Source organism: Pteropus alecto, unplaced genomic scaffold (assembly GCF_000325575.1).
Source record: "Pteropus alecto unplaced genomic scaffold, ASM32557v1 scaffold226, whole genome shotgun sequence".
Classification (NCBI taxonomy): Eukaryota; Metazoa; Chordata; class Mammalia; order Chiroptera; family Pteropodidae; genus Pteropus; species Pteropus alecto.
The window spans coordinates 5,704,492-5,731,683 of record NW_006440132.1 but is presented as its reverse complement, the minus strand read 5'-3'; the positions used below and the strand labels follow the sequence as shown (position 1 = coordinate 5,731,683).

At 41.1% G+C, this 27,192-nt stretch overlaps 1 protein-coding gene across 9 annotated transcripts in view; it reads right to left on the bottom strand.

The window, feature by feature from the left end:
• The window catches only part of TNC (tenascin C), an 85,657-nt gene extending 63,928 nt beyond the window's left edge, over window positions 1–21,729 (bottom strand). For 3 of the 9 annotated variants that reach the window (XM_015593346.2, XM_015593347.2, XM_015593348.2), the window contains exon 1: window positions 21,270–21,726. The gene's annotated coding sequence lies outside the window, so the exon portion shown is untranslated. Of the gene's footprint in view, window positions 1–18,845; window positions 19,001–21,269 lie in introns of all 9 variants that reach the window. The other 6 variants (XM_006917096.3, XM_015593345.2, XM_025050440.1 and 3 more) reach the window with 5 other exon arrangements.
• Window positions 21,730–27,192: the final 5,463 nt, after the last annotated feature.

The following is a 27,192-nucleotide window of genomic DNA, read 5'->3' as shown; positions in this document are numbered from 1 at the left end:
TCAAAATAAAATTTTAGAGCCAATGAATTGCTGTGAATTGTTTTTATGAGACTCTTTAGGTATCTCCTTTCCCATTAACTTATCAAAATATAATTAATCTAGAGAAAAAAGTCTACCATAAAGATTTCCCGAGAGAGAAGAGGTAGAAAACTTTGAATTCATTGCTCTAGAGCTGGCTGTCTAAAGTTATCCACTAGCCACAAGTGGTTTATTAAAATTAAAATGAATTAAAATTAAATATAATTAAAAATTTCATCCTCGGTTGTACTACTCACAATTTCAAGTGCTTAATAGTGACATGGCTAGTGTTTATATGACCAGACAGAGCAGATAAAGAACATTTCCATCATTGCAGGAAGATTATTGAATAGTAGTGGCTTAGAGGGCTGCTTCATGATATTAAGTCCATGGTACAAATGAGAGAACTGAGTCAAGAAGGTCAAAGAGAGTCTATAAGAAAGTTATATTGTTAAGTCTCTCATCTAACGAAAATGGGCGAATACCTCAGGCACAGATGCTAGGAAACTAGGGAGTTCTTTTCAGTAACTCACCTAAACACAAGCAAATATTTATGTGCATCATAATTTTCATATCTTGCATGTTCGAAAACCTCCAGGTATAAAGGAGGAATGGTCTTTATGACCAGTGTACTCTTCTGAGCTGAAGGAACATCTGCCTTGCCCCAGCTCAGCATCCTTTTCCCCCACCCTATCCTTGGCATAGGAAATTGTTTCTTATTTCTCTCTCTGTACAACTTAGAGCCTCAAGTTCTTCACAAGATTTTTCTCCTCAAATCAAATCAAAAATAAGCTGCTCCGGAAACCACTTTGGTGACACTTAACACCATGCTCTGCCTCACCCTTCTCTTGGGAGCTGGTAAAACTTGTCAAAGATAACTCATGATTCTCCTTCTTCTGTTGACTCTGCACTACTCTGGTCTAGAGTTTTTGAAGGAATTCAGTCCATTTCCTTCGGCAGTCTAATCAATTCTGTCGATGAAGCAGCTGGATATGGGAGAAACAGCCTGGTCCTTGGAGACAAATAGACCTGTATTAGAATCTAACTTTTCCATTTAGTAGTTGCTACCTATGGACATTCACTCTCCTCCTCTGAGTCTCGCTTATACATATGTGTATCACAGTGTTGTAGGATGATGAAATAAAATGAGAAGATGCATATTAAACTACTAGCAGAGTGCCTGACACATAGTAGGTGCTTAATAGATGGTCACTGTATTGTTACAGAAGTAACAATAATAATGCTGGTCAATCAGAGAAAAGATCAGAAAGGAAATTGTGCATCTAGAAGGGATGGGAGAATCAGGGAGATGCATCATGACTATAATAATAATCTAATAGGTATAAAAAGGATTGACCGACCTAAGTCTATCAATGTTCAAAATGGAGGGAGGCTACATTCTTTAGAAATGCTCAAGAAAGACACCTCTAAGGAGATGGTATCTAAGATGGATCTGAAGAATGGGTGGGATTCTAAAGAGTGGATGGATACAACTGTAGGAGGTGGTAGAATTTGAAGCCTACAGAAGACTAGCAAGATGGAACAGCATGAGAAAAGGCAATGGAGTTAGAATGCATGGGAAGAAGGTGAGAGTAAGAACAGCAACTTCCCTTTGTGGCTGCCTGAGGTAGGCAAAGGTAGCGTAACACGTATGGATACTGAAGATTGACTTCTACTTGGGTAGAAAGTACATCTAGGAGGGTGGGAAGGAGAGAGCAAATGAAGTTGGTAGAACCGTAGTGAGGAGGGGATTAAGGGCGGGTGTGAAAAGCAGAGCCCAGTAAGCATCACTGTATCTCTCTAAGGCTAGGTGTCTAAGTGCTCACAGTGTCATCTGCTACGAAACACATAGGCTTCTGTATTTAGTCTCTTGGTCTCCAAATACCTGGCACATTTGTGGCATGTATTCTCTATAAAAAAAAAAAAAAATTAAAACAATGGTCCTAAAGGCTTTATTTCTTTGGAGGAGGGAGTGGGTTAAAATATTAGGACTTCATTACTGATGAAAGGTAAGTCTTAATTCTTATTTCAATTATTTTGGTATTAGATATCACCAGTACAGGATGATTCTCCAGATTTTGGTATTAGAGATTTTTATTCAGAACGTTACTCTGAAGTAACATTCCATTTAGGGCAGGGAAACCATAGTCAATATCATGGCAGCTATGTCTCAAGGGCTTTTTGGTTAATAATTTTATACTTTAAGTGCCTCTTGGCTTATTATCAAATCTTTCTCTTTTGCTTTTCCCCAGTAGAGCTGTTTAGTAGCTAATCTTTTGGAAAGAGCATGGAATAAACTAAGAGTTATTTTTAAGCACCGCAACACAGGACAATGACCATTGCTAGTTGAAGGAATCAACAATCTTCAGATTTTTCCTTAGTCACAGTTGGAGAATAAACAATTTCATTTTTAGATAAAGATAAGGATTTCAGCTGGCTGGAGTCATATTTCAGAATTAGTTACTTGTGACTTTATTTTTAGTAGCTCAAAGTGTATATTTATCTTGTTGACTTAGGCGTGTACGTGAAATATCCTAAGTTTGGGGGAACAAGGAGGATTCTCACTGCTTAGCAATTCACATCAATTTCTTTCCACATCATTTTGGCAACCCATGAGACAGCTCACACCAAGAGAATTTTATTGTGCACAGTCAATTAAGCACGGGGTTGCTTACATGGGCGTTCTTAAAGGTTCTAGGAATTCCTCACCCCTTGTCCTTCCCAACATTCATAAATTCCTTCTTATAATGTGTCAAGAAGAGACAGGAGCCAGGAAAGAGCCTTAAGTGTGGATTTTTTTTTCCAAGGACATCTGATTTTTATAGCTGAGTGAGTCCAGCACAACTTGGGTCTTAAAAGAATTGAAAAAACTCTGATTGCCAAACCAAAGCCCTTCCAAGCCCTAAGTGTTTGAATTCCAGCACCGAAAAGCATTTATCCATCTAGGTAGCACAGTGGCTTAACTGCTGCCCAGTAAGGATGCTAGTGGAGCCAACAATCATCTCAGAACAGATTTATTTTAAAAATCATTCATTCTTGCATTCAACAGAGATGAGTTCAGTGAGTGCTAAGACCAGGCTATGGGATAACCTAAGGCATAGCGAGATATTCCAGAGACCAATGATGGATAGTAGTTGCCCTCAATGAGTCCAGTAAATGAAACAGACATGTAAATAGATATTTATAGAGAAGAATGATAAATGTTACGATTGACAAATACCCAAGCAGACATTGTGCGCTGTTTGAGAATATCTGCTCTAGAATCAATCAAATACTATCAGATCCTGGTTCTGCCATTTGCTTTTAGTTTGAACCATATGGAATTGTCATTTTTATAGGTAAAAATGGTTGGATAGGGGCAACTTTATATGGCTCCATCTAGTAGCTATGACCTTAGATATATAACGTTGCCTTTCTGAACCTCAATTTTCTTGTTTGTAAAATGGCAATAATAATATCAACCCTACAATGAAGTTCTTTCAACTGCAAGTAGGAGAAAATGAGATAATACATAGAAATGCTTAAGATAGTGCCTAACAGGAGGGCGATCTCAGTAACTGGTGTGTTACTGAGTTGTTATTGTGTGAGGATTTGTGTCTTTTGTTTGGAGAAGGCAGTTATTGAAGGCAAGTCTCTGAAGGATGAAGAATTCATAAGAGAATTTTGGGGGTGGCACTGCCTGTTCAATGTTGCTTCCAGGGAAGCATATAATTTTTCGTTTTTCAGCTTGTCAAGTGACAAGGATACTCTGAAATCCTTAAGAGTGTAAGGAGGCTATGGCTACAGTCCTGGTTTTCCTTCTAGCCTATCTATTCTAATTCAGTAGCAAGAAAATCAAGTCCATGGGCCTGGGGTGGAGTTCTTTTCTGGAACATTAGTACCCTGGCCAAGAGGCAGGGCTGCTACTGGATCGGTTGTCCATGCTGCTCAGCCAGGCCTTTCTCCAGAACAGGCTGCCTGTGGTTTAGTCTTCCAAGACATTGCTCCTGACGGGAAATGTTTGGCTCAGCTTTTCAGCACTTTCCATAGACACAGACAGATACCAGATTAAAGAATCAAAATCAGACTCGAGCAGGGCTTAGAATCAACTATAGAGTCCAAGAGTGGCAAATCTGTGGCACCCACACACAGGTCTCTAGCGTACGTGGCAGATATTGATAATCCATACCAACACACTTCTATGGAGCCTCCCTTCAGTACTGGTACTAGTATCTCACTCCGAGCAGCCATATCTGATTCCTCAGAGGTGGTACGTGACATGAAAGAGAAGAGCGTAACAGAAACGACCAGAGAGGGCCACCAGCGAATTAGTGGTAAAGCTGATATTAAACTCATAGGTCCTGCCTCTTGATCAAGACATTTGATTATCTCTTTTCTCAGATCACCGGGAGGGCTTCAAAATTAAATGCATAGGAAAGACTTCTAGTAATTTCTAGTCTGAGGTCAATGTAATGATCCCAGAGACAAATACGAACAATGGGATCTCAGAGACCATCTGTATTAAGAGATTTTCCAGATTTCTTGGTCCCATGCATTTCTTCATTTTTTCTATTCATGCATGCATGCATCCATTTAACTATTGATCTTTTCAGTACATCTTTATTAAATACCGACCATGTGTCAAGCCCAGAGTTAAGTATGAGGGATGTAACAGTAAAGATAGGCATGTTCGCTATGATCATAAAACTTACAATTTCCTCCTGAAAACTCACAAAATGCAATTGATTTTAAACCCATGTACTGTGGATTTAATATTTGTGATGTTCTTAAGTGTCACTGTAGATCGAGAACATAGTACACACTCTCAAGCCAGTAGCAAGAGTAAAAATCTTAAGATCTTTTCAAAAGCTACTTATTATTTACTTATTATGTGCTGCACGACGAGTTGGGTGCTGAGGAGACTAGGTAGAGTGAGAACCTACCTATGTTTCCGGAAATCTTAGAAACTAGAAGAACATACAAAAGCAAGTTTCAGAAGCAGCACTGGTTTGAATGACCAGAGCCTGTGCTGAACATTTTAAATACCTAATTTCAAATTCTCAAAAAATGATTTAAGGCAGTATCTTTATTCTCATTTTGCAGAGGTGGAAAATGAGGCATAGAATAATTAAGTGTCTAGTGCAAGTTCAGGTATCTATTAAGTAGTAGGATTGGGATTTGAATGCAGGTCTGAGTCCAGAGTAAATGCTCTGAACCATCACGTTATATATAGCCTTTTGAGCTAAATTGCTAGGAAAAGGAGTTATGCTTCAGGACCAGAGCCAAGCTCTGTCTATACAACTTCCAAACACCTGCCTTAAAGGAAAATACTATCGGTGCCCTGGAATTAGGGCCTTAAGGTACCAGACATCCTGTGACAGCAATGAAGCATGCTGTCACATCTTAGTTATCATTGGGAGAGGATTCCAGATAACTTGAAGCCTCTTCAGAAGCTCTTTTGCCATCTCTGAGTGGACAAATCTATCTGCCCTTTAAGATAAAGCTCAAAAAATCTATTATTAGAAGTTTTCTAGGTTAACTTTTTTCTCTCTTCTGAATTCTCTGAGTATTTGATTTGATATTATTTCCATCATATATTATTCTAAAAATGATTTTGGGTGGCTTTATTGTAGATGTGTATCTTGCTCTTTTAGAGCATTAAGTAAATTCTCAGTTGTATTTAGGTTAGATTACAAGCAGTTGGTGTGCATACAGCTAGTCCTCACATCGTTAGAATGCAGTTAGATTATTTGTAGGCTATAAACTCTATGAAGGCAGGGACTATAGCTGAGTCATTCATCTCTTAATACCCAACTAAGCACTGTGTCTAGAATGTGGTAAATGTACAATATACTGATATTCAAATAAAGTAAAGCTGAATATATTTCTTGATTTAAACTTAGCATACAGCAAGTGTTCATATTCATGAAATCAATGAATGAACAAATATTCTTATTTTCCTGATGGCTGTAATTTAATTAGTTTTCCTGTGATCTTTTCTAAGGCAAGATGTATCGAGGAATTCATCTAATGAACTAATTCCTGGAATCAGTTCATTTTTATTCCTTCAGCTATTCAGTGACTACGTACTATGTGCCAGATACCACACTAAGCACAGGGGTTACAAGAGTGGCCAAGACAGACCAGGCTCGTTCCCATGAGATTCTAGTCAACATCCCAAATGTTCTTGATTGCCCAATACTGTCTGCTTTGAGACAAGCATTCCATATGACCAAAGTAAACTTGAGTGAATATTTGGTAGGAGGTAGAATTGACCAGGCCTATGATATCCTCAGTGTGAAACTCTGATTTTGGTGTGAAGGACGCATCCTGGATTATTTGTCAGTAATTCAATTTCATTGTAGTATTTGTTGTTTGTTAAATTTGGGTCAACTCTCTCTCCTTTTGTAGTTTGGCTATTTATTAGTTATTTTTAAGCTCCTAGAAACTTGAAGCTCTCAGGGGGCCATGTTCAATCAATAGATAGAAAAGCTAAAAAATGAACCTGAGTCACAGTTCTGCCAACCACTCGGGTGACCTTGGGCAAGTCACATCCACTCTCCTGTAAAATAAGCAAGTGTGTGTGGCTCCGATTCTAGAGTCTCTTTGGTTCTAGTTACCTATGGTCCATTGCTAATTCAGTAATATTTCTACCAAACTTAATCTTGGATTTTCTTTTAGATTCAAGTCAAATGGCCAACATTATATACGAAAACTCCCAGACGCAGAGTGTTTCTTTCTCGAGTTGTGGGTAGCATTTATTATTAATATTCTCCCATCCTCCAAACAGAAGTTTCATTACCAACAAATTAAGCCCACAAATCTTAATCCATAAAATATTTCCATCCAGCACAATAATGAGATTCATATTTGTGGTTTAGTTATACCTAAGAAAAGCTTGGATGCAATATGACTAGATCCATTGATATGTTCAGACCACAAACTGCCCCGGTAGGGTCTGGTTTCAATTTCTGAAATAAAAATTCTGCAGAGCACTTGCTTTCCCTCTTCTATTTCTTGCCTAGACAGAAAATAAAATAAAAAGTGGTATGACCAAGTGGCAACAATATAGGTTCCTGTAAAATTTTAGAAAATTATTTCACAAATAGATTCAAATTCATTGTTTCCCAATGGAACAATGGCCTCCTCTGTTTTGGCCTTCATCCAGAATTTTAAGAAATCTAGTTGACTCTTCCACAAGTACTGGAAAGCAGGTTGTTAAACTTTTGAGCCATGGTTAAAAATTAAAGAGATTTATCTAAGGACAGGTTATAGATGGACTCATCACTCAACTCTAGACAAGAGATTTTCTGAAAATGGCTATGACAGGGTGGCCTTTGTGAAGCTGTTATCAGGCACCTAATGTCAAAGATGTAGCCTCAAAAAGACTTTGAAAACACTTAAGGAGGAGAGGCACTGTGATGGAAAAGAGAGAACATGGCCTTTGGAGCCAGGAAGACATGCCATCACATTCTGCTTACTGCTGGGGAGCCTTTGGCAAAGTCCTATAACTTTTCTCAACTACGGGTTTTTCAATTGTAAATACAGATCTTTGTAGAGTTGTTGGAGACATTGAATGTGATAATAGTGTTATAAATGGCTGGAATAATAATAAATGCTACCCACATGATAGTATCTATTTTCCTTTTCTCTTTCGTCCTTCCCTATTAGGAAGTTCTACAACATTGAACATATTAACAAATAGACAATAATGTTGTAGAGGTTCATGTATTTGTTAAGAGGTTAAATTGGTTTGGGATGGCAATTAAATTTTAGTTTATGGGTTAACTTCGTTGAACTGATATGGCTGCCTGGAACTACAATCAAAGATGTTTGGACTCAAGGGCAAAACATACTGTGATGGATTAGCAATGTTTACCATGGGTACTGGAATGAGGGGAGAATGTTGATACATATGCCAAATATTTGGCATAGCAAGAATAGATAGCTTTAACAAGTTTTTTGAACCCAGTGGGCTGATATTCAGATGAATGGAATGCTGCCTGGGTCAAAGGAAGCCAGATGGAGTCAACGACAATTACAAATGCCTATATGGATCAAATTCAATAAAGTTCGATACATTCTGGTAACAGTTGACCCCCGAAATGAAAATATGCCTCTAAGACTGGGAGCAGGAAACTGGACTCTTAGAAAACAGACTGCTCCAGTAATTGATTTGTGTGATCCTGGGCAAGATAGATACACTTTCATCATCTACTCTCTCTTTCTCATGGGGCTATTTAAATGCTACAATAAACTAACGGTGACTGAACATATCTGTGCCAGGAATTGCTTTACATGTCTTATGTGGACTATCTTACTGAATCCTCTCTCAGATCTCTGAGGTAGCTACCTTTATTTTTCTCAATTTACAGATGAGGAGACTGAGGCTCATACTGCTCAAGGGCACACAACTGAAAGAAGGAGCAGGAATTTAATTCAGGTGGACTGACTCGTGAGTCAGAGACCTCATTCCTAACAGTCAGTTTTGCTGCTGTCATTTAATGATGTCCAATGGTGGTTTTTGTGTGACTAAGTTAAAAGGACTAACTTTGACAGGACTCAGAATAAACAATGGTCATGGAAGACTTTTACAACTTACAGAGAGAGCAGGAGAAGCTGCATGTGAGCCTGAAATATAGAATTTCTAACCCTTGACTTTGGTTTAACTTTTTAAATTTAAGCAGTATTTTCTAAAGTATAATCTACAACATGTTGATGAGTATTAACGCAAGGAAAAAAATTCTCTAATTAAACATGCTTGAAAAATGCTATTTAAACCATGTGTTATTTTAAGCCGAACAAATTACACAGCTTTCTTTACTTCAGGATTTTTCAGGGTCTTTGACGTGCTCATGTTCACTGGAAATCTCCCGGAAGGGAAGAGTTTTTATAGTGCTTCCCCAACTTACTTGATTATTTTCTGTTTGAAGTACATTCCTGGATTACATTTGAGGGCACACAATGAGGGATGTGCAGATTTGGAACAACTCCTAGACCCTTTCTCTTTTCATTTCCTTACATCTTAGATGGGAGTAATGACATACCTATGACCAGTCTGTGACAAGTGTAAACCCCCAGGATGAAGGCTCTTTAGCAATTTAAACTAAGAGTGAGGTGAATGGTTTAATACTTATCCCATCCCTGACACTTTACAGATGCCATTTAATTGTGACACCAACCTTATGAGTTAGGATGCATTGTTCATATGTTAAGAGAAATGAATGCTTGAGAAGTTTAAATAAGTTGCCCAGTCAGTAGTCATTTGGCTCAGAATTAAGAAACCAGTCTTAGAATTCTAAATCCAGTGCTCTCTCTGCTGTACCAAATTATCTTTTGAAGCAAGATTCATTATTCAGTTTAAAGAACTAATATTCATGCAATAAATATCAGAGGGAGATTCAACATCATCGATCTAAGTAGCGTGCTGGATTCCTCAAATGGGACCTCTTGAAAGGATGGTGTTGGGGAATTGGGGTTCACGTGTCTATTTAAGTTTTTAACTTAAGGGGAGGCACAAAGATGAATGCACTATAGTATCTATGTCTCGAGCAAATTTTTAAAGCCCCTGGAAATAGCTTACTCTCCTTGAGTTTGGCCCGGGGAGAAAGTGAGTAAGTGAGAGGAAGATAAAGTGAGAAGTAGCAGACAAGGGAGCTTAAAAATCTCTCCTTTCTGGAAAATTGGGCCTCATGCTATATACTATCTAAAAAAAAAAGGTCTGGATTCCAAGAAATTAGTCAAGATATGATAGCATTTCAGAAGGTCTAGACACTACAACTTTTATTTTTGAAAGAATGGATTTACATGAATAAACAAACAAATAAATAAAGGGGGAAAAATCCCTTCCAGGCAGGATCATTTAACTAAACATAGGGCCAGACAGTCAAGAAATTTAGCTCAAGAGAGATCAAGGTCAGAGGTAGCGAGGGGCAAAGTGGGGTGAATCATACAAATGAATAACTCTTCTATCATTCTTCTAAGCTTCCTTTAAGTATAGAATTTGGCATATGTTTTTTGGAGGGGGACTTGCTAGATGAGTCTTTATTTCTGTTTCAATCTCTTTGTATACATAAGTATAATAATATCCAACTTGCTAGTTTGTGGTGGTTGGAAATTATGTATATAAATTTAGCACACTGAATGTCAGGAGTCAGTAAAATTTTTCTTAAGTGGCCAGATAGTAAATGTTAGTTTTTTGATTAGATGGTCTCTGTCACAACTCAATTTTACTATTGTAGAGAGAGTAGCCATAGACATGACATAAATAAATGAGCATGACTGTGTTCCAATAAAACTTTACTTACAAAATTAGGCAGCTACTCAATAGTTTGCCAACATTTGATAGAATATAGTAGTAAGTTAACAAATGATAACTAGTATTATAAAACCAAATGTAGATTAAATTGGACAGGGAAGAAACTAACACTCTGCTGAGAGCCTATTATATACCTATGTTGTGCCAAGACTTATGCTAGATGCTTTTGTTATACATGCTATCATTTATCTTGTCATTTGTCATGGCAACCTGGTGATATAGGCATTATTATGCTTATTTAGAAGGCAAATTGATACTCAGGGACATTCAGTGACTGGCCTAAGAGGCAGAGCCAGCTTTTGGACCCTGATTTGTGACTCTAAAATATGTGCTCTTAACTATTATACCAGCTTGACTCATCATCAAGCAATTTCCTGCAGTTTATATAAGGTGAAAGCTTAAATTAGCACCGCTCAATAAAATGAGAGAGCAGAGCCCAAGCAGACCCCTTCACCTTCCATTTCCTAGATCTTCAGCAGCAATCTGGTGGCTGTCCACGTGTAAGCTCTGAAATATTTGACCTCCGTCTTTCTCCCAGAGCCTCTGGCAGGAGCTCAAGTTTTATATACGTTCCTTTTGGAGAACGCTTAAGCCAAGGTGTACTGTTTGCAAATACTTATTAGCTTCTAGGCAGATGTTGGCAAGTTTCTGTTGGCCTGAGATGGGGTTCCAGAGTCTGCTGAAGCTGGCTGTGCTCACTGATCATCTTAGCCAAAAAGTGTTGTTAATTAGGGTGACATCCTGCATATCTTTCTTCTAGAGCTACGTTTTCCTGCTCTGGGCATGCCTGTTTTGGCCCAAGTGGTTTGTTTGGCTTATTACCATAGGTCTAGCTGAAGGAGGGAAATTTACAGTCTTTTTAAAATCTGTGAAACCTTGTGCTCCAGTGCAGAATTTACCAGACTGTATTCCAACATGTTTTCAGGTAGATGTCTTATGGGGAAGTGTATTTGTGGTCAAATAAGTTTGGGGACACTGGATTAAACAAAGCTGAATAGACTGACTGCTATAGAGTTTCTCAGGATCATGTACTCTTCAACCCAAATTTCCCATTGGCTTCTAATCACATTCAGAATAAAATCTGAACTCCTAGCCACTACCTACAGAATTCATTTCCTCATTTCACTCAGATCTCTGCTCGAATGTTATCTGCATGCCCCACCCTTTCTAAAAGAGGACCCTTTACACCACCAGCCATTGTCTATTCCCTTACCATGTTCTATATTTCTTCTTAGCAAATAGCTACCTGAAATTGTACTATGCATTTATTTGATTCCTTTTAATTGTCCACCTTCTTCCACCATAATGTAAGTTCCATGAATAAAAAGATCTTATATATCTTGTTTTCCATTGTACCTCCAGCCTCTAGAACTATGTATCAAATGGACATATAAGCTATGAATTTCGAAGAACAGGACACAGTATCAAGTGTTCCTCAAACTCTTTTGGCTGCAAGATCCTTTTCTAGATGTATCTCATGAGAATGCTGTCCCACAGGGCACATTTTTGGGAACTATTTGTCTAATGGAGTTTTATTTCCAAGAATCATTTCAACAATGACGATGACAATAAAACATTAATATTGAGCGCCAGCTTCTCTGCTAAGCAACACACTTGCACTACATCATTTAATCATCACAATAACTTTATGAAGTTGGTGCTGCTATTTTGGCTTTAATAAGGATGAGGAAAATGAGACTTGGAGAAGTTAAGTAAATTGGCCAAGATCACGTAACAAGCAAATAGCAAGCTCTTAAACTCAGAACTTTCTGATGCCAAAACCATACTTTCAACCATTATCTAATCCTTCCCTTGGGCTGTGAATTTCTCCATGTCCTATGATAGAGCCTTCTTCCTTCTTGCCTCCTTCTAGTTGTAGACTGATCTTTGTTATAGCCTCCAGATTTTGCTATCTCCTGTGACTCAGCTTCAAATCCCCAGACAGGCCTCCTCTGTCCTTGGTACTGGTTTTTTAAAATCCCAGGCAGTGCATGCTTTGATTCTGGGGGCCACCTCTGAAAGCAAGGACATTCCTTCAAGTCTGCATCCTGAGACAGTTTCCTGTCCCAGGACTGGGCTGGCTTCCTCCTGTCACATGTTATGATATCGCTCTGCATAGCTGAGAGCCTAGAGGGCAAAGCATGTAAACAACTTCAAGATCTGGCTTTTCTGAATAAACTCTGGTAAGAAAGAAGAAGTCTGGGACATAGCAAGGACTGCTGTATGTTGTTGAAAATTAATTTGATTCTAGTTATACTGGATTACAGTTAAACCAGATATAAACTCTCCTTTCAAGAAATTCGTTGGCAGGAAGAGCAGACAGGCAATTCCAGAATGATACAGTGATGGCAGAAAAACACATGGGGCAAAACGGGTTGACAATAAAGGGGCATCTCATCTACCTAGAAGAGGTGGTTCCTGAATTGAATTTTGACAGAAACATATAAGTAGGTGAAAAACATAGGGAAGGGAATTCTAGGAAACAGAATGACATTTGGAAGGCCACACAAAGCATGAAATGGTTGGTGCGAACATGAATTATAGCTGAAGTACAAGGTCTGTTGAAGGACTAGTAGCCAGATCACGGAAAATATTGAACACCAGGCTGGGGATTTGAATTTTTCCTCCAGCCAGAAGAGAACCCTTTGGAAATCTTTAGGCCTAGGCATGTTGACTTCTGCGACTCGCGGTTGAGGGATAGCTTGAAAAGGAAAGCTGGTGGGATGGGGACCAAAAGGGAAACTTTTGGAGTGGTCCATCTTTGAGATGCTGCAGCCTAAACTAGTGTGATGATGGGGGGATGAGGAGGCAGTCAACCGGCTTACTTGTCAAGGCAGGAGAGCCCACAATATTGGGTGTATGGTAGAGTAGTAAGGGACAGGTGGAAAGGGAGTAGGAATTAATCCTAGGTTTCATTATACATGCTAGAAGAGAAATAGTTTGGGAAGGTGTTCAATGGATGAGCTTCAGTTTTAGTCACATTGGATGTCTTGCTTTTGAATGAAATACATTTGAAGTCCTTGACTTAGAAGTTTGAACCCTACGGTGATATTCAAAAGGAATCGTGGCTCACCAATAAATAAGGACATCTAATGCAAAACACCTGGCTCTACCTTATAAATGGAAGGAAAGATTAAATAAGATATCATCTACTTTAGTAACTGCCATCATTATTGATTGCTCTTCAACAGAAGTATAGGTGTGTTGGATAACTTGTCATTGATAGAAAGTTGTTGGAGGTCAGTGACACTGGAGTGTTGGAAGTAGTGGCAGGCAGACTGTAAGATGGTATCCAATGAATAGCCTCCTGCTATTCATATCCTGTGTAATCTCCTCTCCTTGAGTGTGGGATGGCCTAGTGGCTTGCTTTTAACCAACAGAACATGACAAAGGTGATGAGATGTCACTTGTACTATTAAGCTACACAAGATTGTGATGCCTTTCTTGCTTGTAGGCTCTCTAACTCTCTTGCCTGGCTTTGATGAAGTAAATGGTCATGCTGGAGAGGCCCATGTAGAAGGAAGTGAGGGTGGCCTTGGGCCAACAGCCAGCAAGGAACTGAAGCCCTTAATCCAACAACCCTCAAGGAAGTAAATCCAGCCAATGACCACATGAGCGAGCTGGGAAGCCAATTATTCCCCACTGAGCCTTCAGATGAGACTGCAACCCTGGTTGAACTTGTGATTGTAGCCTCATGAGAGACCAGGAAGTGGAACATCCATCTAAGCTGTGCATGGAAGCCTGATGTACAGAAATTATAGATCATAAATGTGTGTTGTTTAAATCTACCACATTCTGTAGTTATTAGTTAAGCAGCAACAGATAACTAATACAGAGGACTCCTCGGCTCAGTCCACGTGTACCAAAGCTGTTCAAAAAATAAAACTCTGAGTTTTTCTTTTTTAAAACAATGCATTAACTCTGATATATTTTATATTCTCTCTGGCTTCCAAGAGCAAGAGTTGAAAGATCGAAGATTCAGTCTCGACCTTGTTGCTAACTAGAATGAAATGTTAGAAAGACTGTTCCCTTCTCTAAGTCTCAACGTCATCATGTTTAAAATGAAAGGAATTAAACAAGGCAACAATTTATAATTTTTTTTTTTGTTATAGAACTTTCATTTCATGAGGAATCTCAGTGAACAAAACAGATAAAAGCGGAGGAGCTTTGGTGGAAAGAAAGTTGAGTGGATTCCATCCGGCTCCCCCATCTCTCCATGGCAGCCTCCAAACCACCTCAGAGAAGTTTTTTGAAATCTAGTCTCCAAGCCCCTGGCTTAGAGGTTATTGATGAGTTCTTTGGGTTTTAACATCCTGTGTGTTCTAGAGAAATGTTTTAAAACAACTTACTTATAAGTTAGATCACTCTTTGGTGACACCTCTGAATCAAGCTACCTCTGTGGGACCCTCCCAGACCTGTGGTGTAAGTGCCTCAGAGAGCAGGCCACTTCCTTGGGAGTAGCACTGAAGGTGCATCTGCCAAAAGGAGCCAATTGTGACTTCCTGCACGCCCCGCCAGGTGGGCTCCCTCTGTGGCATCAATGCTCTTTCGGTATTTGCCTCTCCCAGACAATCTCTTCCCTAGGAAGAAAGTCATGGCTTCCTTGTCTGGATGCACTCACGCTTTATCATTACTGTTGTTGTTGTTGTTTGCATCTTGGTTCCTACACTGGACTCCATGTCCCTGAGGGTCTCTGGCTGTCAGGGAGTCCAGGGTTGCTCTGAGCACTCTTCTGGCTGTGGTGTGTGGCTTCTGCAGTGAGGTTACACGTGTCCACGCTGCACTGCACGCCCAGCAAACTTCTCCGGTACACTGCTATCAGACGGAATTTCCCTACGCTGCGTTTCTAGATTTAAAGTTTTGAACAAAAATTTACTACTGACTTGCGCTCAAATTCAGTCTCTGCCATCTCTTTTTCTACCTGCCAAGTTTGGTTTTACCTCTGAACCCATCCTGGTGGATGAAATTTGAGCTCCCCTATTCCTCTAGGGTATACCTTTGCCTCAAGTCCACCGCTGTCGATTTTCTTACTTGTGTTGTTTGCCTTCTTTCTCGAACTACCCTTTAAAAAGGTAAATATTCCTCTAGCAAGTCACCTGCTGTCTCTAACCTCTTTTCTTAACTGCAAAATGAGAATAATACCTGAATGCAGAGTGACACAGTGAAGAAAAGCACAGTTTGGGGACTTAGGCCTGGGGAGTAACCCGAAGTCATCACTTTCTACTCAGTGCAAGTGATGTTTCTAGACCTCAGTTTACTTATTGTAAAAATAATACATAATTGCTGGAAGAATCTGAGAGTGATGTACAGAAAAGTTACTTTATACATTTATAAATTTATGAGTATTTTTTAAAAATTTATCTGGCATATGAATATGCTTCATAAATGATAGAATTCAGCTAAGAAGCAAAAGCAATGCTGTGCTATTGTTTTATTCTCTTTGGGACAGCAGTGAGTTTCTTTAAGAAAAAAATTACCAAGGGCCTGATACCTGCCAGCAGGTGGCTAGGCTTTGGGGAAAATGAGCTCCAGCAGACATAGTTCCTGCCTCACTGATGTACTTGATTTCAATGGTGTGTAGTCAGGTGGAGTGGGAGGCCATCATCAGGACAATTTTTATGACGCACAGAGGTCAGCGGGGGAAACAGAGGACTCTGTGGGAATCAGGAAGAGGGGTGTTTAAGCCAGCCTGCAGGGCAAGCACACCTTCGCTCAGGCAGCACCTGCTTATGTGTACGTCCATGCTAGGAGCGATGGCTGCTAGGAGCGATGAGGTGTCAATCAGGTTTTTTCCCGCTGCAACTTAGAGCCTACCAGTGGAAACACATTACACTAGAAATCACACACTGTTTAATTAGTTTCCACAGGAAGTGAAACCTGAAGGAACAAGCTGGAGACACCAAGAGCAGCCACCCTGCTGAGGAGGAGACTAGGGTCTGGGAGATAAGCTTTGACTATTTCTTAGCTTCGCTATGTCTAGCCCTCTCTGGTGTCAGAGGATGAATAGAATTATGGTGCCGAACACCACTTGCTTACCATAATGGCTATAAACGCTTGCTCGGGACTTGGAACTGGCTCTGAGTTCTGGTTCCACCATCACTATCTGAGTTGTGTTGGGGAAGCTACTTAAACTTTTTAAGCCTCAACCTAATTCATGTTTGAATTGGGGCGAGGAGGGGCTTGCTGGAAACAATAATTGATGATTAAGTGGCATAATGCCCATACTCAGTAAGTGTTAGCTAATACTGTAGCCTTGAGGCCTGTCCTAGAAGAACTTCTTGGATGTGTTGATGAGAGTAGTTAGTAGTGGCCAGCTCATCTCCTCCCAGATAAGAGTCGATCAATGGTTAATTGTGAAGCAAAGCTGTCTGCTTTCAGAGCTTATAAACTATCTCTCACTTTTGACATAGGGTGTTTGGGGAGGGTTAAAGGACTGACCAAAGCTTTTTGAGTTACTATGGCTACCTAATTAAGAACTTACGAATTTCAGTAAATTTAAAAAAAAAAAAAAAACTGAGATAACTTGGCATGAAGTAATTTTTTTTTTTCATTTCTATTCACAAACAGACTAAAAATACACATGGAAGGGATTTTCCATTGACGATCTGCTTTCGACTTGGGCATTTTGCTTTCATTCTATGATGGAGGGTCAAGGGGAGCAATGAAGTATTGAACTAGGTTGTTGCTAAAGTTAAGGAGAGGCTGGAAGTATGAGATAAAGGCGAAGAAAACAGAACAAGGATTTCTAGGCTTAAGGGCGTAACTGAAAAAAAAATCTGCCTCACCAGGGTTACCTTCAGGTAGGCACACAGACTTTTCTCCTCTGCGAAGAAGTCAAAAAAGGTTTGTAAAGCCCCTTTACGGCAGGTGAGGCCAGCATTGCCATTGTCTTGAATGGAATTATTGCCTGGAGTTCGAGGGGATTTTCTTCCTTGGAAAGGAGACTTCATCTAATGTTTCTCACATATCAAAGGTGTTCATACTAGCCTGGCATCGGATTCAAGGAGATTCCCTGTAGTCTTCTCAAGGTGACAAGTTATCAAATGATAATCTCATTTCGGAGGCTTCCGGGGAGTTTGTGGCTCAGAGCCCACAACCGTTTCCTGATCGTCCTGGGGTTCACTGCCTCAAGGTTGGACACACTCATTTGACTTTATCTCCAGATCAACTCTTTTAAAACCAAGTGCTCAGTTCGCCTGGCTTTCAAAGGGAGTGCAGGCACAGGTACAGTCCTGCTTTCTCAGTCCATTTTTATCCCAGAAAAGGAGGTACACTTGTAGTCCATGGCAAAGTACCTACTTTTCTGGGATAAAAATCAGCAGTAATTACCTAATCGCTACCACTAGTGTCATTCTTCTCTCTCCTGGGGCTGAAATTTGAACTTTTCTGTTTCTAGGCAGAGAAGTACACCACCGCGAGCTGACCTTTTCAGAGCACCATGACAAATGACATATGCTGGGCCTTTCTGTAAAATCAATAGACACCAATGCTGGTTGGGGGCTTCTCTACCATCTTGGCCAATCACTGAGAGGCATTGGACAGGATTCTATACGAGGTCAGCCCAGCCTGACTTCCGGAGGCATTGTAGCTTAGTGGAAGGAATTGTAGGGTTTTAGTCAGAAAGTTTGGGTTTAAAGACAACTCTGCTTCTCGCTTATTGGAAAACCCTCGGATAAATCACTTAACTTCCTTGGGCCTCAATTTTTCTGGCCATAAAATGGAGCTAGAAATTCATAACCTGCAGTACTAGAGTGAGAATTATGAGAAACCATAGGCAAACCCTTCTCTCTCATGTGTGATACATAGCCCTCAGTATTAGCTATTTTGAGTGTGTGCGTGCATATTGAGTCAACTAAATGTTCATTATCTACTTTCTGCTTTCCGAACTGAAGTGACTTCAGTGTGGACAGCCTTATGCTTTAAGCCAACTGGATTTTTTTTTTTCTATAAGCAAACATGGCTGTATGTCTTTGGAAGTCTAGGGGGAGGAGAGAATAGGTAGGTGTTCTGAGTTCTTTGTGAGCATTAGAAAGGGTAGAATTAGGGGGGATGTGTTTTTCATTCTGTCAGCCTGAATTCCCTTTCCAAATTCCATTCTGGTTATATGATCAGGCTACCGCTGTATTTATGGGTGGCCACAGTCTGGCTGGAGGGGTGGATTTAGTCAGAAAGAAAGTTTATTCCTTCTAAAGGCAGTTCAAGAAGCAGCAGCATTCAGCAGGTACGCAGCGAAATGTGCTTCTGATTTGGGGATCATGAAGAGGTGGGTCTGAAAACAGGCTCCACTCCTCTAAATCCTAGAAGTCAAGAAACTTCACTCATTCTCTCTGCTTTTCAAGCCATGCCTTTGTCTAAGGTCTATTTCTCAGAGACATGTTGTGGCTATTTAGTCAGATGATGTACACAATGGGCCTATAGCTTAGAGAGTAGTCTCTCCATGTTTTGGCTATTGTTATTAAAATTAATTAAAATAATCATCCTTCATTAAGCATTTTAAACTTCCCACATATATTTTTGTCTACCGTATTACTTAGAAAATTGCTCTGACTTCTGTTAGAGGTGGAGACTCAGAAGGGCACAGAGCCTCGTCAAAGTACAAAATTGCATCCCGAAGGCACGCCACCTGGCTTTACGATTTCGAACTGTGTTTTGTGTGTTCAAGATTCTGTTGTGATGTCTTGGTGGCTGAGAGAGCAATATGGTGAGTCTTGCACCCTCCACTCCTATTTCAACCCAACCACCCTTGCAGTTACTTGTCATATATTGGGGTTTTTCCCTCAGTTTCATTTAAGACATATTTTCATTGCTAAAATATTTGAAAACCACTGTCTCAGAACATTAATCTTGGGAAAGTTTTTGCAAATTGATAAGCAATAAAACCAAGAAAAGCCGCCATTTATTGAGCTCTTATTATGTGCCAGGTACTGTGCCAAGAGTTTGGCATATATTATCTCATTTGAGTGTCACAAGAGCCCAATGAGATCATCTTCTTTATATGAATGACAAAGCTGAGGGTTAAAAGGTTGGTAACTTCTTGGGGCTTGGAGAGACAGTGGAAGATGAGATAGGGAAGCTAGGTTTTTTAAATAAAGTATAAAAAAAAAAACTTTAACAACTTTAGAGTTTGGCAGCATCCCTTTCAATCTTTATCCAATTCACAATTTTTGAGCAAATCAGAATACTCATATTATGCACCCTTTTATTCTCCCAAACACCCTCACCTCCCTCCAAAGCACAGGGTCACAGCACACTCCCATCTAGTACAAAAGGCTCAGATGCACCCTATGCTATCAAACTTTCCACGGGTTTCTTTAGCACTGAACGAATCTCTCCCCATTCCTGAGCTGGGCTTGTAGGACAAGCTGGAAAGCTGGCTGCGGTGGGCAGCAGGTTTTATTTCTAAAGCACATATGGGAAAGCTCTATAAAAAGAGGGGAAAGGTCTACAAAAACATGAGAAAGAGGCATTCATTCTTCAAGCGGGGTTCCGTCCTGCTCTCCCCTTGGACGGAAAGCTTTTCCAAAGAGTCTTCCGGCAGCATCCTACTTTCTAGCTGACAACTTTAGAATCTGCAAATACCCAAATTCAAACCCTCATGCATTCTGGAATCAGAACCTGACATTTATATCCAGCCCCAGGCAGCTCCCTTTTCTCCCAACCTGTGCCAACACAACCTCCTGCTTGTAAAATACAGCCAAGTCTCTGACCTGCCAACCTAGGGAGACACCCTTAGTGCTGGCAAGATAAAAACTCAGGGAGTGCGGACAGGCGGGTGGGGATCGCACAAGGAACAATCCAAGGATGGCTAAGTGCCTCTTTAAATGTCCAAGGTGATGGCAGTTTTTGGCAATGACAATGATTATCCAAACTTCCAGGTACTGAGCACTCACTCATTTCCTCTTCATAGTGACAACAGACCTTACTATGCCCATTTTAGAGAGTGGAAAGTGAGGCTCAAAGAGGTTATGTATTTTCATCAGGGTCACATGTGTGGTGGCGGCGGCAGGGACACTAAAGAGATCCCCAGCTTCAAAACCTGAGCTCTTTATCATAACCCTTATAACACTGATGGGCGAAAGGAACCCCTGTGCTTTTTCAGTCAGCCCGGAGAGGTAGTACTCATATCCCAGGGAGAAACTGCTTCTCAGGGCTTTCTGTGATGAGAGGTGAGGAGGGAGAGGTGATTTTAGAAAGAGCTGGGATACTACTGGCTCTAAGCGACCCATACATGCTCAGGTACCCAGCCCCAGGATCGGTGAACCAGGAGGTATCCACAGAGAGTTCCCCCGTGCTTCAGAATGAAAACTGGTGTCCACCACTCCCATCTTGTCGTCTATAGCTGTTCGTCAGGCCCTAGAAGACACCTTCTCTCTCTTGTCCCCAGCCCTCATCCCTTTCCACGTCTGACCAAAGGGTGGATGTGGAATGAGGGGTTGGATACAAAACTGTAAGCTTGTAAGGTAAGGGCTGTTTAGATGTAAAATTTTATTGTTCTCTCTAGATGATCCTTTAACATAATCTCCCTCTATCTCTTCCCAGAGTAAGGCTATGAGCACACTCTACTTTCAAACTCTACTTTCCTAACCTTCACAAAAATATTCACAGGTGAATCAGCCAGGAAGAGAAAATTCTTACTTTTCCTCTGAAGAACAGCATATTAAAAAAAAAAACAAAAAACAAAAACAAAAAACGAAAAAACAAAAAACTTTTACAAGAAGTTCCTTCCATGTGTAACTATTCAAAGAACTGAAACAAACAGACAAAAACCTATCAGATTAGAAGTGGGCAAATAGAAAACAGTCAAGGTGCACCCAGGTCCTAACAAACATCCCGTTTTGCTAGCGGCGAAGACAAAGCAAAAGTTTTATAATTATGTAAACACAACCCACTTGGTACCAGGAATGAAAACAGTGTATCACAAGGATCTTTGGTGATGGAGGTAAAACAGACTTACCTTTCTGGAGTTGGGAGACCTAGATCCTTGAATGAACCAGCTCCACGGACTAAGTACCTGGATGTGAGCGGCAGCGGGGCTCACACGCGCGAGGCCCCCCAGGGTCACCCCACCAGGAGCTGTCTTTGTATGGAGAGGCGGGTGTATGTCTGCGCGGGAGCGCGTGTGACAGTAGGCAGGCTGTGGCCAGTGCAGCCAGCTTTGGCTGGCTTATATAGTGAGCTCCTTCCTCTGAAATGGGACGCCTCGCCTCCAGACATCCTTTCCCACTTTTTCGGTTGGCGAATTAAAGGAACAGCCCTCCCAGCGGAGGAACGGGGTTAGCTCATGAAAGACGCACTCACTCCCTGCTCCCTGCCAGGAAAAGAACCCATTTGCATACAATTTATGGCGAAAGGAGGAATTCCTGCTTCCCTTCCTCCAGCCCCCTACGCAGAGCAGCTGTTAGCGAAGTGTGATTTTTGCTTTGCTCCCCAAATGGATTTTCTAATTGTGAGACAGAAGCCCGGGGAGGGAGAGGGAGCGGGATCCGCGGGGTCTGGCTCTGCACCTCCTGCAGGCTGGAAATGCGAGCAGCAGCCGGCTGCCTGGGCTCTGGGCAGCAGCTGCTCAGGGCACCTCTGAGAAAGCACATGGGCTGAGCCCAGTTCCTGGAAAGAGGAGATAAAGCCCTTCAAAAGCCTGGGGAATTTTGGGTTTCTCTGGGCCAGAAGAGAGATAACCCAGGATTAGTTCTCAGCAGGTGGGGTCAGTACTGGGAGCACAGATCAGTCTGTCTTCTCCCCTGAGGAAGACAGCTATGCCCAGCTGCCTGGGGGCCTCATTGTCCCAGCAAGCAGTATTTTGTAGGAGAGCTGCTTTTTGACACGGTTCACCCCCTCCCTGTGCCTGGTCCTGTCTTCTAAGCTGCATCTCCTGGGGAAAGTTCTCTGAAGTTTATTTTCAGTGCTGAAAGGTGATCACTCCAAGAAAAATATAAAAAGGTATATCAGAGAGGAAAAAAATTCTCTCCAACCTTCTAGGTTCTTTTGGCTAGTCTAAGAATTAAACTGACATGAGATACGTTAACAGGAGAAAATTATTTAATTTTGTATGTCTGGGAGCTCCATAAGAATATGAGGCCCACAGATGAGCAGGCATTGGGGCTTATATGCCATAGAGAACTAAGGAGGGGAGCGGGGCAGGAGCAGGGCTTCAAAGAGCAGGAAGGCAATTGAAGTAGAGCTGGAAAAACAAATGTTTGGTAAACAAATGTTCTGCTGGGCCCTGCAGAGACAGTGGGACACTGGAGAGGACTTCTGTTTCCAAGGCCTGCCCCCATGTTCTTTGTAGATATCTCTGGTGATAGTGCTCATCCTGAGCCAGGTTCTTTATCTAAATTCTGGGCAGTTAAGAAGGAGGGGGAAAAAAGAAAAGACCTTTCCTGAGTCTTTGGTTTCTTAAAAATAATCAACCTAAAATATCATCATACCAAAAAGACATTTTGGGGTGGCAAAATCCTGTTCCTCTCCAATAACAACTTAATCTTCGAGACATAAGCTGTGCCTTTGCTCTCCAGCCTGCTGTGGATTCTTTCCAAGCTCTGAGTCATATGTTAGTTTGGTGGTTAGCATGCACTGAGTATCCTCTGAGTATCCTCAGGGCACACGCAGGCATTTGAGGGAGTGGGGAGGGAGCGAGGGCACGGCACCCGTGCTCGAGCTTGTCATAGCACATAGTAACTATGATCATGGAAGAAAATGAGACATCATGTAGCCTGCAGCTGCTGTTGGGCCCTCGTTGTTAAGTCTATCTTAGGTGCTGTACAAGGCGCTTTATGGACATGGTTTGATTACATCCTTGCAACCGCCATCTGTGGTAGGCACAAGGGCTGTCCCCTTTTCACAGATGAAGAAACTGAGGTTCAGAGAAGTAAAGTAACTAAGGGAATTCACCTGGGAAGCACTGAGATGATCAAACTGGGCTTCATAATTCTTGATATCACATGTTACTGCTCAGGAAGTTTGTAAGATGATATTTAAATGATGTTTTATGCCCTATTAGATTATAACACTGCTTGTATAAAAATCACTGCCACGTTTGAATACAGAAGATATGTTTCTTTGTTCCGTAGTGCTAATTTAGAGACCCTTGTTTTTTGTTTTTTTTTAACTACTAACAGAGATTTCAATTATCCACCTGTTTTCAACACTGAATGATACCATTCCCACACTTGTTATCATTATTGCTGTGGGCCTCAGTTTCCCCATCTGAAAACAATGGGACAAGATTAGGCCATCCATATGGCTGCTCTGGCTCTGGAATCCTAGGGTTCTCTGTTTAAGTGACCGTCCCAGACAGCAAGAAAGCCCATAAATAGTCATGTCATAAAACAGCTCATTTGAACTTTTGAACCAGTTTGGCTAATTCAATTGTTAGTTGTTCTGTAAGTTTTTAATTCTGTGTTTTAGCCAAAACATATTGCAGTGGCATGAGGCCATGTCTTTCAACCAGTAGTGAATGCTTCCATGCCTCTTGGCTTTTCAAAGTCTACCAAGTTTATCTTCTGGGTTAGGGAACAAAACATCAAGAGTATACAATTCATGCCATAAGGCATATAAACTACATTTACACGTAATATGTAATGAATCTATATTTACATTTATATGTGTTTTGAATGAGACAAGAGAGTATGCTGGAAAACTGGGTGATAAATACGGCTTCTTTTGGGAATGTTCCACACCCGACACCCCCTGTAGTAACCCACAATCACTGATTAGGGCCTACTACAAGTACCATAGCCAATGACAGGGAAAACAAAGCCAAATATGACCAGGCTGGCCCCTGAGGCTGGAAACAGGCCAGTGGAGCAAACAAACAAGAATATTACTAAGCATGAAGTTAACTATCATAGAAGTATGTTTCAATAACGTAACAGATGACTAGGTTTATTTATGTATCTTTGAAATAGACTACTGGTGAAAAGAGTTTTCTCCAAAACCTATGTGGCATCTTAAGTCATTCCCTGGCTTTTGAGTAAGGGGGCCCTAGACAAGGACTTGTTTCCATCCATCTCTGGACCTTTTGCAGCCTCTGTTCCAGGCAAATGGGTCTGCATCCGTCATGTGTTCTCTAATACCTGGAACTTCGCTAATGTTGTGCTCTACCTGGAATCCTCACCTCCACTTCCTCACATCCCTTATCATCCCATTCGGATCTAATTTAACCATGGAGCTTCCTAGGTTTTTTCCACAAGAAAAGCTTCCATGCACCACAGCATTTTGTAATTCTGCGAGGATAGTCATTGCCTCCACATGGTATAGCTACGCATACGCATGTCTCGTTTTTCCTCCTACTTTCTTGGCTTCCAGAGGGCAGTGACCATGCCTGCTCTTTCTGTGGCTAGCAACGAGCCTTGGGTATCGTGAATGTTTGTTGAATGAATGAAGTAATGGAAGAACAAATGATTGTTTGACATGCTGTGCTTTACAATTGAATCCTTTCTTTTTTACCCGTAGAATGTAAGAGGGAAATTAGATCATCGTATCCAGCACATCCATTGCACAGATGAGGAAAGGGAACCCAGAGAGGAGAAATGACTTACCCAAGACCACCGTCAGATGGCCATCACAGTCAGAACTGAGAAACCAAGCCACTCCAGACATTACAGCAGAGGATGTTCATGGGGTTAATAACCAGTCCTTCTATTTGGCAGAGGCTGCGCTTCTTGCCTTCCGATCTCTTACCATTTCATTCTTCTCAGTACTGTAATAGCTATTTTTTCCACGTGAGAGGGCAAAGTAAATGCTTGTAAACACCACCTCTGCACAGAGTTCTCAGCCAAAAACTGATTTTGTTGTTGCTTGTTTGCAATCATCATCCACAAGTTGCTGGTGGAGGCTGTGGTTTGGAGGCCAGAGAAACGTTGGGGTTCACTTCAGGTGAGATCATTCTCATTTCCATAAAGGTGTGTTAAATGTAATACACTCTTTTCACAGCTAGATCAGCCAACGAGAGGCGTATTGGTGAGGACTAGCACTATCTGAGGGAGCTGAGTGTCCATTTCTTTGAGAAGTTTGTCACCCACTTCCCATGGGACCCCTTCTTTTCCCCTTCCTGCTTACCTACTCCCTCACTGTTCCCAACCTCCTCTTCTTCTTCTTGGAACTCATCTTGTGCTAACTCTCATCCAAAAGTCCCATGTGACTGTATTTTCTAGAAATCTCTCCCAAAGAAACAAAGGAGCTCTGGTCCAACGCGATAAGCTAGTCATTTAATTAGACGCGTTTTTTAGAGTCAAGGTTCCCCAACTTGCTGTCTGCAAGTCTTTGTTCAGTGCTCTTCTCCATCTCTTCTCACTTTTCCTTGGACAACAAGGACGAAAAACCTCAAAGACATTATTGGTCACTGAATGAGTAGCGAGGTCTAGGAGAGAGAGCTTCCCTGCCTGAGGAATAGTGCACATCAGTTGTATGATTAACCAATGAGTGGTTTTCTGGTTTCCAATGAGTGGAGTGACAAGAGCTAAGGTTTAGAGTGGGTGTGAGTCATGATGCTACGTCAGCATACTGTGCGACTTCGCTCAAATCCCTTCCCTCCATTGACTCTCAATGTCATGGTTACCCGATCCCCAAGGATCTTAGCAACTTAAACATTTTAAGTAAAAATTTCAAAGAAATAATTCAGAGGCCTCTGAGCCTTTGCACATTTAATACCTTGTCCTTAAAATAACCCTCTTCCCACTTTATCCGCATGGTGAATTCCTATATTATTTTTCAAGATTTACTTCTAAGTTTCTGTGATCTTATATTCAGGGAGAAGGGCCCCTTCTCCATGCTCATCCAAACTTTAATTTTTCATTTTTAGCACATCGCATAAATTTCTTGTTTACCCATTAGACCACAAACACTTTGAGGGTAGGCATCAGCTTACTCACAGATGTGTTTGTAGTCAGCATCTGTTAATGACTGGTGCCTATGCTTTGCCACTTGTTAATTATTTTGAACATCATTCTGCATATCATGGTTTTAAAATTTCATAGACCTATGGTAGATTTTGGAGGTAAACAATAAAACTTTCTTGAAATGATTTATTAGATGATGAGAGTCTCTATCGTTATCACTGATTTACTCATTCATGTTCCAGTAGAACTGTGGGAGCTCCTTGAGGACAAGCTCTTTGCTTTCTATCCCCAAACACTTGGAAGTCAATTAATGTTCCCATGAAATGACTGACCAACTGATTGGCTTAGTGATGGAAAAGGTAGAAAAGGCATAAAATTGGCACAAGTAGTTTTGGGTTTAATCATTTTGACCATTTACAAGGTAAATTACTTTGAGAAAGTCATGTTCCTTCTCTGAAATTCAGATTTTTCTTAGTGAGACAGATAAGAACCCCTGTTAAGTGCTGCCCAGGACTGGCATGAAGGCCATGCGGGAGAGTGGGAGAGAACGTGCTCAGTAAACTTGACGCCCTATGCAGATTTTCAAAATGATAACTGATGATTCTCCCTGACCCCCAATTTCAGCTGAAAGCTCACACTTTGCCTAGCTGTACTGTGCTTATGAAAGCATGAGTCCCAGCTTCTGTTTAAAGTATTTCTGGGCTCTGCAAGGGTGACAGGGGAAAGAAGGAAGTTGAAGCCACCTGGCGCTGTCTTGTCTGCTAACACTTTCTAAAGACTGCATCCTATCTAGATGCCAAAGGAGAAGAGGAAGAATTCAAAAGACTAGCATTGACCAACGCTGTTAGAAGCTCTGGAGCTGTATATTTCCTACAGAGGGTTGGGGAGGTGGTTTTGGTCATTTTCACTGGTCTGTAGTGATGAATATAAGTGAACCAAACCATCTTGGGTTTAATGCAGGTCACAGAGGAAGACACACAGCTTTGAAGCCAATGCAGATTAAATTTCTTTGACTGATTTGCCACAGCTGAGTTGGATACT